The sequence below is a fragment of the Haliaeetus albicilla genome, chromosome 11, assembly GCF_947461875.1.
Source record: "Haliaeetus albicilla chromosome 11, bHalAlb1.1, whole genome shotgun sequence".
Taxonomy (NCBI): Eukaryota; Metazoa; Chordata; class Aves; order Accipitriformes; family Accipitridae; genus Haliaeetus; species Haliaeetus albicilla.
The window spans coordinates 20,248,918-20,261,467 of NC_091493.1; the positions used below are offsets into that span (position 1 = coordinate 20,248,918).

General features: G+C 44.1%; 1 protein-coding gene and 1 long non-coding RNA gene across 9 annotated transcripts in view; one reads left to right on the plus strand and one right to left on the minus strand.

The window, feature by feature from the left end:
* MARCHF8 (membrane associated ring-CH-type finger 8) overlaps positions 1-2,276 on the minus strand; it is a 97,919-nt gene extending 95,643 nt beyond the window's left edge. For all 8 annotated transcript variants that reach the window (XM_069796527.1, XM_069796529.1, XM_069796526.1 and 5 more), the window contains exon 1: positions 2,150-2,276. The gene's annotated coding sequence lies outside the window, so the exon portion shown is untranslated. The remainder of the gene's footprint in view (positions 1-2,149) is intronic.
* A 131-nt stretch (positions 2,277-2,407) lies between these two features.
* Positions 2,408-4,590, plus strand: LOC138687727 (uncharacterized). Its single transcript, XR_011326852.1, has 3 exons — positions 2,408-2,825; positions 2,944-3,129; positions 4,335-4,590. It is a non-coding gene; the product is annotated as an uncharacterized lncRNA (long non-coding RNA).
* The last annotated feature ends 7,960 nt before the right edge of the window (positions 4,591-12,550 follow it).

Sequence of the window (12,550 nt, forward strand, 5' to 3'; positions counted from 1 at the left end):
CTTAAAATAACAGAAGTTTAAAAAAAAAAACCAACCAAACCCAAAAAACACCTCATCCTGAAAATATAGAAAGTTCATCCAGTGTGTTGAATTAATGTACCCTCATAACACTTAAGACTGAGCAAAAGCAGCCAGGGAACAGATGGATTTTCTAGCACTGGAATCATAACTGCCTCACCTGGACACCTCCACCAATTCTGGCCACATATCCATACACCAAGGCATGAAAAAGGTTGCAGCCTTTCTTCTAATGTGACACCTCAAAACAGAAAATTGCTTCTTTCAACTAATTTACCTCTATAAGCAAAACTGCTGACTAGGGCTGGCTGAAAGCCAAATTAAAAAACCAAACCAAACCAACAACAAAAAAACCCCAACACCACCGCAACAAAAAAATTCACAATTCACTAAATATTTGAGTTCATAAAGCCACATGAAGTCCCCAGCAAAGAGACGGTTGTTCAGACTTCAGTAGTCCTATCAGTTTCAGCAACCATAGCAGGATCAAATCCTGGGGAATGTCTGCCTCACTTTCTGCAAGCAGCTACAGGGTTGCTCAGGGGAGTCTGGCACCAAACAGTTCGGGCCACAGCTGAGAAGCTGCCAACACCCCTCAGCAGGTATTATCCTGGGTGCTGGAGCATACCCTCGAGCCAGGACCCTCGACGTTTCCAGCAATCCTGGTCCAGAGGCAGACTTCGCAGAATGCTGCATCAGTTGAAATTCATCAGCATTGATAGGTTTCAAAGAAAACATCTTAAGTTTGGTAAATAAGCATTTTTCAAAGCAAACTTCTTTCCTCTGAAGATTTTTGACTAGAGCTGTTACTGGATCAACCTCAGCCTCATCTGACACTACTCCAGAACTAATTTCAGCAGCAAAAGTTCATAGCGAGTGCTGCTGCTTCAGCTGAAGTGTTATTATCAGACCAGCTCTCCTCTTCCACCCCCACCTTCCTTCCAAGATCTTTTTCCACCTCCACTTAAGTTCTACCTAAATTGTCCCTTCTATATTTATGCTGCTGGGTTATTTCACAAATTCACTATGCTTAGAAGTATACAAGACCTTTGCCAATAGCAGAGCCTGAGCTGCAGGCCCTCTTGCACCGCAGTTTGACACAAACTGATTTTGCATTGGCATGCTATAATTCTAGCTTTGCTTGCACTTCCAGCGTACTAAAAGAGGAAAAGTTAAAGTGTTAACAGTTCAGAACAACCTGAGCATTACTCTCTCTGCCAACCAGCTCCAGGAAGCATGAAGGAATGCAGACTATTTCTCAGTCTGCCGTGAAAACTTCACGACTCATTACGAACACGTTGTGACCGGCACATCTTGCGTGCAGTTTTCTCTCTGGTGTATCTTCGTTCCACATCGCTAACTGAAAGCAAATTCGGGTCCTCCTCCTCCTCCTCCAAACCGGAGACCTAGTGCAAACACAGTGCCTCTCCCACCCACCTGATCCGCTCTCGGTGTCTCCTAAGCGATACTAATACTCCCAGCGCCAAGGCGCACACGGACGAGCCAAGGCTGAGCAGACAAAGGCGACGGAGGTGGGAAAGCCTCTTACCGGCGACTTAGGTGCCGCGTCCTCAGCTCCGACAGAGGAACAGCCCTCAACTCTCCGAGCGGAGCCTCCGCACCGGCCAACGACGGGAGGCTCCGCCGCAGCCCCCGCCCCACGGGCCGGCGGAGGCGACCCCCGCGCCGCGCCGCGCTCCCTCCTGCGCCGGCCGACACGCCACGCCACGGCGGCCGGTCCCACGGGAGGCAGCCGCGGGCCACGGCCACGCCGCCCCCGCACAGCTGCCTGTTGCTCGCTGCCGGCACCGACCGGCTTCCAGGAGGCGCCTCACCTGCGGGCAGGCGGGCGGGCCGTCCCGCCGCCGCCGCCGGACCCGGAGGGGAGAGGCGGTGCCCGCGGGGGCGGGCCGAGCGGCGGCCGCAGGGCAGCGACCCCCAGCGCAAGCGGCCCCTTGCGCCGGCCGAGCGGCACGGCGGGCAGCCCGCCCCGGGCTACCCCCGCGGCCCGGCCTCGCTCCCCGCGGCGGCGGCCCCGGCCTCCCCGCGCCGGAGGGGCGGCGGCCCCGGCTCGGCCCCCGCCGCGGAAGCGGCGGCGGCTCCCCACGGCCAGGGCGGCGGCCGAGCCTACCTTGGTGCCCCGCACAGGGCCCGGGCCGGCGGCTCCTCTTCCGGCTGCGGCGGCTGCTGCTGCCCATGCCCGGGGCCGGGAGGCGGCGGGCCGTGGCGCTGGCGGGCCGGGGGGGGGCGCCGGGAGGCTCCTGCAGGGCCGGGGTACCCCCGGCTCTCTCGCCCGGCTGCTGTTTACCGCTGCTGCCCGGCCGGCCGGGCTGCCTGTCAGCGCGCCGCCCCGCCCCGGCCCGCCCCCGCCGCCATGGCCCGGAGGAGGACGGGGAAGCGAGGCGGCCGCGCCGCCTCCGGGCCGCGGCTGACCTCCGGCGGGGCGGCGTCCGACCGCCTCCCGGTTAAGCTTTCCTCCGCCCCCGGGACGCGCGGGGGCGGAGGGGCATTCCCTCAGCCCAGGTCCTGCGGGGACCTTCCACCCGAAACACGCCGCGCGGGGCCGGGAGGGCGTCTGGCATCTGCGCGAGCGGGGAGGCCGAGGCCGGGGCCGGGCAGGGGCGGCGACCGACCGGGAACCGAAGGGTGAAAAGCGGCCGCGAAGCGAGTGGTCCGTGGCCGTCCTGAGCTTTGCCCTCACCCTCACCTCCTCCTGCCAGGGGTCGTGACGCTAACGTCACGGCCGAGGCGAAAAGGGCTTGCTCTTCAGCAGCATGGGAGGAAAACAGCTAAACTACCTACCTAAGGTGCCGTTTAACTTTTTTAACCTTTATGTATGCTGTAGGCCTGAAGAGAGGGCTTACAGCCACCTTCGTATGGTGTTTGGGATTAGTTATTCACCTGCATGTTTTGATTTATCAGCAGGTTATGTAAACAAAAAGGTTTCAGAACTGAAAGGACGCTAATGAAGTCTGCCCCAGAGCTATATCAGGGTGCAGTTCTCTCCGTTGCTATTTTACACTTCCATTTTGCAAGTAGCATACTTGACTCATTTCTTCCAGAAGAGGAATCTCCTGAGATACGCTGGAATAGGCGAACTATGCTATGGAGGTGAATTATACAGGGAAAAAAAGACAAAGCAGGAGTTTTACGAGAAAATGCCAAGGGAGAGATTTCCTCTGTCCAGACATGGTATCTGTCCCCCTGGGGAATAAGCAAAAAAGAACAGGAAGACAGGCAGCCTCGCTGAACCGTTTCTGTCAGTGCAGCACAGACAAGAAAGCAGATGCTATTAAGAGAAAAAAGAGAGAGAAAACAAGGAGAGCTCCTGACTTGACGTGCAAGTTCATTCACTAAACCTAGTCTAAGTTTTTCATCTCCTGAGTCTGCACTTTTTCACATCAGTAATTTACAGGACTCCAGGGAGATCACATTTACCCTCGGAGAACAGTGAGAAAAGCATGGAATGAGTAAGGTAACCCCTTTTGATGCAGAATACAACCACCCCCTACAGAAAAATGACATGTTACAATAGGTTTTCAGAGCACAGAGAAGCTGAACTGAAATTCTGTCATTACATTTCAGAGTGAGGACGCAGCACACCCATCTAGTGAAGGTGGGAGAAGCACCACCCAGAGAGTACATGGTGTGTCTTCCCAGGTAGAGAAGGGTGCGTCTACATCTCCTATTTAGTCCTACGTAGACTGAAGTTAAAAAACAGATACTCTAGATTGTATCCTCTTATAAGATAGGGTATGGTAACATGCATATGTGATGATAATCATGTCCTCTTGATAGGCAGTGTATCGTAATGCTGGCTTATAAGAGGATCAGTTTCCATACTAAGCTGTACTGCTGGCTTACCTTGAGGCCACAGGGATATCTCAGAGGAGGCTGTTCTCTTCCTTCATACTTCTCAGTCCATTTTGTTGTAGTTTGTTTTTTTTTTTTTGAAATCATTTTTCAGGCTAGGATTGTATCCCACTGTGGGAACAGCATAGCTCACCACCCAGTACTGTGTGCCAGACTAGGAAAGAGGCCTGTAGACACAACTAGAGTAGAAGTAGAAATTATACAGAAATACAGGTGCATAGAGGGCAGATTTTCCAGGCAAACTAGAATAACTAATGATTAAGCCTGAAATGAAAGAAGCTGCAATAAGCCACCAGTACAACACCCTCAATTCTCAAGGGGAGCAAAGTGCCTAAATTCCTTTGCAGATCTAAGCCTTCCCTGTGTTTTGCAATTATTTCTCCAGTCTCTATGCTTCCCCAGAAAGCTTGTCAAGTATTTTAACACGTGTTGCTGTTCTTCAGTTAAAAGTCTCAGCAACCACCTCCTGGACACAGGACTGCAGAGCTAGGACTAAAGCTTCAACGCTGAAGAGTAAGCGCTACTGTGGAACATTCTCACTGCATGCCTCACAGCCCCCAACAGAAAATGCAAACCTAAGCCTTTGCAAATGTTCCTCCCCCAGATTTGCAGCTAATTAAAATAGTGAAAAAAAGAATAAACTTAAGCTAAAGGCCATTAGTCAAATGGAAGTCTTAAAATTCTTCTAGCTAGCATTGCTGTTCACAATCTGAGTAGGAGATGCAAGGTTTTTAAAAAAAAAAAAAATTACAGGAACAGAGTATCTCCACTTTGCTAATTGGATACCTCTGGCTCACTGTTAAGGGAAAACCGTAGTTGGGGAATATGTGCCTAGAAATGCACATCATGCTTAGATGAAAATACTGATGGGTCTACAGAAAGAGCTGCCCCAGTGCTCTGCACACAGGATCTGGACTGCGAACATACACATGTGGCCTATGTAAATAGTTGCCATCAACAGTGGCAACTATTATTTAAACTGTGTTTAAAGTCACAATAGGAGAAATACCTCTGTGCCCAGGAGACTCCAATTCTCTCTAGAAGCAGCACAGATCTAGGGCATGGTTATTAAGACTATGCTTTTCAGAAACACTTTTACTCCTTTTAGCAGGAAGACCTGAAAAGTTCCGGCAGAAACCCCAAGTAGTAAGAACTACTGTACAGCTGTGCCCTCTTTTTTTGTCTTTAGTTATGACAATAACATACACAGTAGTTATGTGGAAAAGCATAATCCATTTTTTCCCCAGCTAATTAAAAATGATCTTTTTATTCTACAGTATCAGTCTGAGCACCTGCATGTTTCCATAGCAACTCCACAACAGTTTAGGGGATTTCTTTAGAATTCCAGTGTGGTTTGGGTCTCCAAAGTTATTTAGATTTTCTGGGGGAAATATGTTTCCAAATATAAATTCAAATTACTGCTACCATATATTTAATGAGCTACACTAGTCTCCTATGCTATCATCTTAAGAAATTGTAACACTTCCTTGCAGCTTTTTGTACAAAACCATGCAATATTATATCACTGTAATTAGAACAGCCATTATAGACTCAGGGCTGGAAGCATCCCCAGAAGTTTTGCAAGGGATCAGACTTATATGGGGGGCTGATGGGAGACTGTAAATCCCCAAAATCCACGCCCCCAAAAGACTCCTTGCAAAGAATAGGCAGGTGTAAGTGCCTTCATGCACACAAATACATACATGCTCATTCATTTCACATGCATTTACGTGAACCTGTGGCTATTGATTTAAAATGTAGAGAAACACACCTATTAGACTGGATAACAACTACTAAAAGAAAAGAATGTAAGCCTGATGACTAGGAAGCTTTAAATCCAGACATACGCAGGCATGTGCTCACACATGCAAACATGACATGCATACAGACAGGCCAGGATGTGCTCCCCAAAGCTTTTTCTTTGCTAGTTCTTCTCCAAGTCAGCTCAGTTCCTTTACTTCTTTCCACCTGCATATCCTGAGCTGGGTGTTCCCCCATCTGTTGACTCTCTTCTATGCACACTGCTGGCAGAGATGAGGGAAATTTCTCCAGAAGTTCTCTCATGACCCCTAGTTTTACTGAAGGCAAGCCCAGGGTTCACTCCTTCGTGCACTGTTGCTCTGCTGTTTTCTGCCTGTGCTAGGTGAGTAAAATAGATTCTAGTAAGAGAAGGAAAAAGAGCAGCATTAGAGGAAGGTGGAAGGAACTGATGTGAATTCAAGTAGAAAGATGGAAGGAAATACAAATAAAGTTTATGTCCTTCCTGCCTGTTTTCCATTCATACAAGGATGACTTTAGCTTCTGAAAGGAAAAGGAAAGAAAACAACTTACCTCTGCAAGATCTGGAATTCCTGAAAACCTGTTATCAACATGCTTCACGCAGCATTGTTTTTAAGGCTGCTCTACAGGATAGGTGGGAGCACTTTTTGCCATTCTCTCCCTTAGAACAGCAAGAAAACTAGATGCATCTTTCTTGCCAATTTTAGGAGGAAAATTAGTTGCTGAGATTGTTTCAAGAATACAGAAAGTTGGTTTCCTGATTCCCTGAAGAATAGGAAAGGAGCAACTACCACTCCCTTTCTTTGCCAGCCCAGAACATCAATATTATAACCAGGAATGTTCAGATATATGATGACTGAAAGATGCTCACTGTCTGAAAACTGCATTCTGCTACAGTACATGCAACAGCTTAGAACTGAAGAAGAAATTAGATGATGCATGAGAATTGCACGGCAGGCACCTGAAAGATGCTACAATACTGAACATGCGCTGTACAGTGTTAAAGCACTGACCCTTGTTTGCAAGTTGAGAAGGAAGTAAGTCCAGAAGTGAGGCTACTCATCAAATATATACATGCAACATATCCAAAGAGCTGCAGCCACTGTGAAATGAACCATTTTTCTTTCTCATATCATTTATCTTTGTGAGGCCCATTTTCAGTGACTTGCAAGCAGTGACCCAGCAGAATATACTGTTCAAAGTCTGTTTAAGGAAGCAGCTCTTAGCAGAAAAGCACCAGATTTCAAAGCTGGTATCACCTTTACTAAACAGAGCTCCAAGTAGGTGATTTGCAGACATCTTAACAAGTGTATTTGTAAAGTGCCTGAAATTTATCAAACTTTCTTCAGTTTCAGATGCAGGATATAAATTAGCACTGCAGTAAATACATTTTACTAAAACCTGGCCTTGGAAAATCACTAGGATGAGATCATTTGAAACCCATCTCTGAAACAGAGTGGCATCAGCCATTAAAGTCTCACTTGGAAAGCAACAGAAGGAAAAAGCATTCCTGCCTGCAAACCAGATTGCAACCTTTCTCCCAGTACAGTGATGCAAGACCCTTGTACATTGTGGATTCAGCAGACAATGACTGTAGCCAGCCCGACATGCAGCAGGTTTAATTTTGCATGGTGCGTGACAAACAGGCATATGACTACACACCCCAGCAGACTTCAGCAACCCTTCACAGTCATGTGAGGGTGCCTTTGAAGGCTGACAAGATTGGATACAGCTTTGAATCTGTCTCAGAGCAGATAAGCTTCCACAGTCATAAAGCCTAACCCAGGCCTCATAAATACTATCACTCTTAGAGGTGTTAATAGGGATTTTCTCACTGAGCCTCAAAACTAAGGAAAAGGTTGGCAAATGCAACAAACTGGCCTTTTAAGGTAATTTCTCTAGACAAAACTAGTTGTCTAGGTATGGGTGAACCGGCTCTAGGGAAATCCAATCAACAACGTTAAGGTGTCACACTTAATTAAGGCTTATAGCACTGCAAGTCATTTAGTATCCAGATAAAAGAAAGGAAAAGTCTGTACCTTAGTCCCTTCTTTGTACTCCAGTAAATTTAATGCTTATTCGAGGCAGAATATGCACTACCAGAAAAAAAGTGAAGCTCAGTGACAAGTGATGCATCTCCAGAGGTCAGGTGGTACTGCAGCTAGGACTACAGCTCACCATTTTCTTCCCCTACTTTGGAAAAAAAAAAAAAGAAAAAGAAAAAAAAGTTTCCTCTTCTACTGATCTGAACTTGGAAAAGGGACCTGACTGGTATACTGCACTTCCAGGATTGTTACGCAGACCACTGAGAAGTGTACAGAAAGTTATATTAACTTACTCCCCCCAAACCCAAACATGCAGAGGAGGAAAGACATTTTCTGAGCCTACCTCTTAGCAGTCAATATTTCAGCTTTGGCTTTCCCCACTGCAATAAATAGATTGCATGCATCCAACATGCAGATGTGGTGAAGGCGTAATAATAGGCAGCCTGTTTCTGTGTAACAAAACCCACACATTATCTTCCTTATAAGCACAGCTATTGTGCTGAACTTAGCTAGTGTTCCCCTTACAGAGCTTTCCTACATTTTCTCCTCATACCCTTAACTAATGCTATTTATATCCTGTCCAGAGTACAGACAGATTAATAATACTAAGCATTTCTATAGGACCTCCCTTGGAAGAACCCTGGGCATATTTCACTAGATATTATTTTAATCACAATTTTAGAGGCTTCCATTGTAACAGTACTTTGAGCAGCTTAAAGCTAAATATACAAGACAGGAAAATGGGAACCAGGGAACTGAAAAAGACAGAATGATCTCTGAAAGTATACTGCAAAATTAGAGGAGATTCAGAGGACAGCAAGCATAATTAAGGCTCTGGAATAGCAAAGACAGTGAATTGCTACCATAAAAAAAGATGAGTAAGAGGAGATGCGATACAAACACAGAACCTACTGAATGTTCAAGAGACACTTCTCCATTTCTCATAACACTAGACCAAATAAATTTCAATTAAAAATGGTAGGAAATTCAAAACTACAGTGAAAGAAAATGCGTTTCACATGAAACATAAATAAGTGAGACTGTGAATCTGTCAAGATTCAAAAATAGTTTTAAGACCTTTATGGGCCTCCAAATTAATATCATACTGTATACTGAGACAGCAAGCTCTTCACAATTCAGACCAGTCATTAGCATAGGCAGTAAGATCCAGTGTAGGTTACAGAAGAATTCTTGCACCTTCTTCTGAAGTGTCCGTTACCTCCTATTCTCAGAGACAGATGCTAGACTGGATAGATCTCAAGCTAATCCAATCTATTTTGATGAGTCCTACGTTTCCCCTACAACAAACTACCTATGATCACTGGCAAGACAGACAATGCTAAGAAGAAATCCTGTCACTCAACTCTCAGTCTCAAGACCATGTTTAAAACCAAAGATATTTCATTATACATGTGTTGTAACTTCACACCAGCCAGTACAGGTTTTTAGCAAACCACTACCATATCCCAAATATGGCCCATTACAGGCAACAGTTCCAGCACTTGACATTAAGTACAAATTAGATCTATGCAAAATAAATCCAACTCTACTGTTCAAACAACATGAGTTCAAGTAAAATAAAAAGACTGTCTGCACATTAAGTTTATGGACAAAAAAGGGAGAGAAAAAACATAATTGTTCAAATTTTTTAAAAGTCATATTCATTTGTTAAAAAAACCAAACAAAACCACAGAGAAAGAAGAGAGTGTGTTTTGAAACCCCTGATTTTTCCTTTTGGAATATTTCAGTGTTTTTATTTCCAACTCATTAACCCTCTTAATCATATGCCATGTAAATCATACTATTTTCGTGATTAGGTATTGTTTTGAATTTCTGATGTTGGGCAGAACACCTAATTTCAGCAATAATTCACCATCCAGATGCGATTAGAATACATAATCCTTATGTAGCTATATATACAGACACTATATATATACGATACATCGTAATCAGCCCTACTGAAGATTGGATTAAAAAGGATTGAAAGCAGCCTTAAAGTGTCGGTTAGGAATAAATTTCAGTTGCTGAAGACCAGTAAAGCTTCTTGAATTGCAAGGTCAGAAAGGACAAGTAGTTAAGTAAGTAGCGGTCAGTTTGTTTGAGCAGTTACTGGTGTACACACCTCACACACCACTGAATTTATTCTTTCATATCCTCACCCTGTATCCATAAGAAAAAGAAAGCAATATTTGTCATTCTACAGTATGAAATTATAGGGAGAGGTAATATTTTTACTGCATATATAGCATCCAGCATAACTTAGCTAGCAGACACTTCTGAAATTCATACTTGAAGGGTTAGTGGGGAGGAATAGAGGAGGGCTCTTTATTCTGCAATATGTTAAGATTACCTAATAGTTTACATCATAAAACCCAGCATACAGTTGTATCTTTTTGAAGCACTCTTCCATTTCTTTCAAAGTTTTTTGAAAAACTTCAGAATTAGGAAAAGGGAAGGAACATACTCTGTTGCTGACCTCCTCAGATCTGTTCAGCATGGGCTGAATAAGGTTCATAAAGAAATAACCAGAGTTTTCCTTATCTATGGTTTTCTTTGCAAATCTCATTATTGGACAAAACCAGAACTCTTGCCATTCTTAAATGCCTCCGCTGCCCCCTCGTGCCTCTTCTCTGCTGCTTCACACACAGAAGGCTAAGACCTCAACAAATTCTCTGCCACGAAGTCCCTATGTAAGAGAAAAGTTACACACAAACTATTGGACCACACTTCTAGATGCAGTTCTTCTGCGGACTGAAGCTTACAACAATTTCTTAAAAGGATCTGATTACTAGGCAAGCCTCATTCCTGCAAGATACTGCAGAACAAACAAAACCTATCCCTTACACTGAACACTGCCAGCAGAAATTGCTCCAAATTAGCCAGAATACCGATGGACTGCACTGAAGATTTACAGTAAGCTGAGAAACAGCTGTCTTCCTCTTTTATGCAAACTTCTGTAGATATGCTATTAAATTGCTATTTATACAAGGTGTTTTTTTTTTCTTTTTTCTAAAACTGGTAATAGGAAAGGCAAAACAATGACCTGAGCTAAATACTTTCCAAGAAATGCCAACGCAATGGCCATAAAAGAACATAGAGCAAAAAATTACATAGTTGCACTGACAAAAAACCCAAACATACTGGCTTATATATGGACTTACTGATAAAAAAGATGAAGGAGACCAAGACTGACATACCAAAGAGCTGAAAACACAAAGTCTCCCAGACACTGAATGTGTCTGTGTGCGGTAGGGAGAAGGAATGGCTGGAATAAGCAGAACCTAAGCTACAGACAGAGATTCACATACTGGTAAGGCAAGATGCACATTGGATTCTGCAGTTTTCTTAAATACTGCATTTCTGTTGACACATTTGATGGCTTTGAGACAACTGCCTTTGAGTCTTTCTAATAAGATGTAACCAGTTTCTCTTGGGACCACTAGCTACAATTGGGGTTTTTATTCGTGGAATTAGTTAGCTGCAGGAAAGAACTTCCCTCAAGGAGTTGATCCACATGTGGTTAGATTACATGGTTTCATCTTTTGAGAGAGAAATATACAGAAAATCTGGCACGTCATTCTTGAAAGACTGGAAAAGTTTTGAAGTACAACTTGTTCTTCAACCACACAACTGTCTTAGTGAAACTCTTATCAGATGGAAGGATTCATCAGGAAAAATCCTATGGGATCTCAAAGTCTGAAGAGCTGAAGTAGAGGACCCCTGCTTTAACCTATGGCTATAAATTTTAGTAAGAAGGGAGTGGTGGATTTCCCTCAAGAGGAAAAATAAGGCAAGCATCCACCCTACTGTAAACAAAGCAATGGAGGAGGACAAAGACCAGCTTGCTGAAATACTTTGCTCAAGAAGGCTACCTGATAAATAAGGGAATCCACATCTCACTGATTAGGAAATAAAGACAGGCTAGGAATATAAAATAGGTCAAAACCAGTAATAGCCTAAGCATCATTAGAAATACATAGTTATGTCCCCATTTTGTACGTTTGACTGGTTTATCCCAAATCTGCTCTCAGACTGGGGTCTCCACTGACACCTCGTGGCCTTTGTGTAACATATCATGGTTGAAACACAACCCTCCTTATCTTTTCAAGCAATTGCTCTTTTCTGGCAAAAAGGGTAGAAAAGCATTTCTGATTAATTAAAGCATTTTGCTTGCAAAACCTTCGATTCATATATTTGCTTAGTGTGTGTAGTAGGGAAAAGGAGGATAAAAAGCAATATTGTGAAAAGGAATGTCCCTTTACCTGTGCACAGATACGATTGTAACATTCAATGGTACACATAAGTAACCGTAGAAACATCAAATATAAACTAGGAATTGAAACCAGCTAAAGATACAGCAGACTGTTTTAGCAAACTTCTGCTGAGAAAGTGAATAATTACAGTTCTACATCTTAAAAATAAAAAGTTACTGTCCACAATATCCCAATGGCTCTAAACACACCTGCTTCACAAGAAACAGCTTAAGTTCATCTTTCTATTGAGCACATCTGATATTTTTGGGCAATCATCTTTAAAAAGGACAATAACTACAGGAAAGAAATTATCTTTTTTCATTGTTTTCCACCCAACACTCCAACCATTACAAACGTTGCAAAACTACCCCAAACTAACTTTTTTACTCTTTCTAAAAAGTAAGAACTACAGTAATGAGAAGAAGCACAGGCTCATACAACTGTCCGATAGATTCACATGGCTTTCTTAGTGACATGAATGTCCTCACGTGAGCAACTGTGGCTCAGTGCTCACATAGATACCAGAGAAAGTGTCAAATGCATTTCAAGATGAACCCGATTTACATAAAAATTGGAAAAACA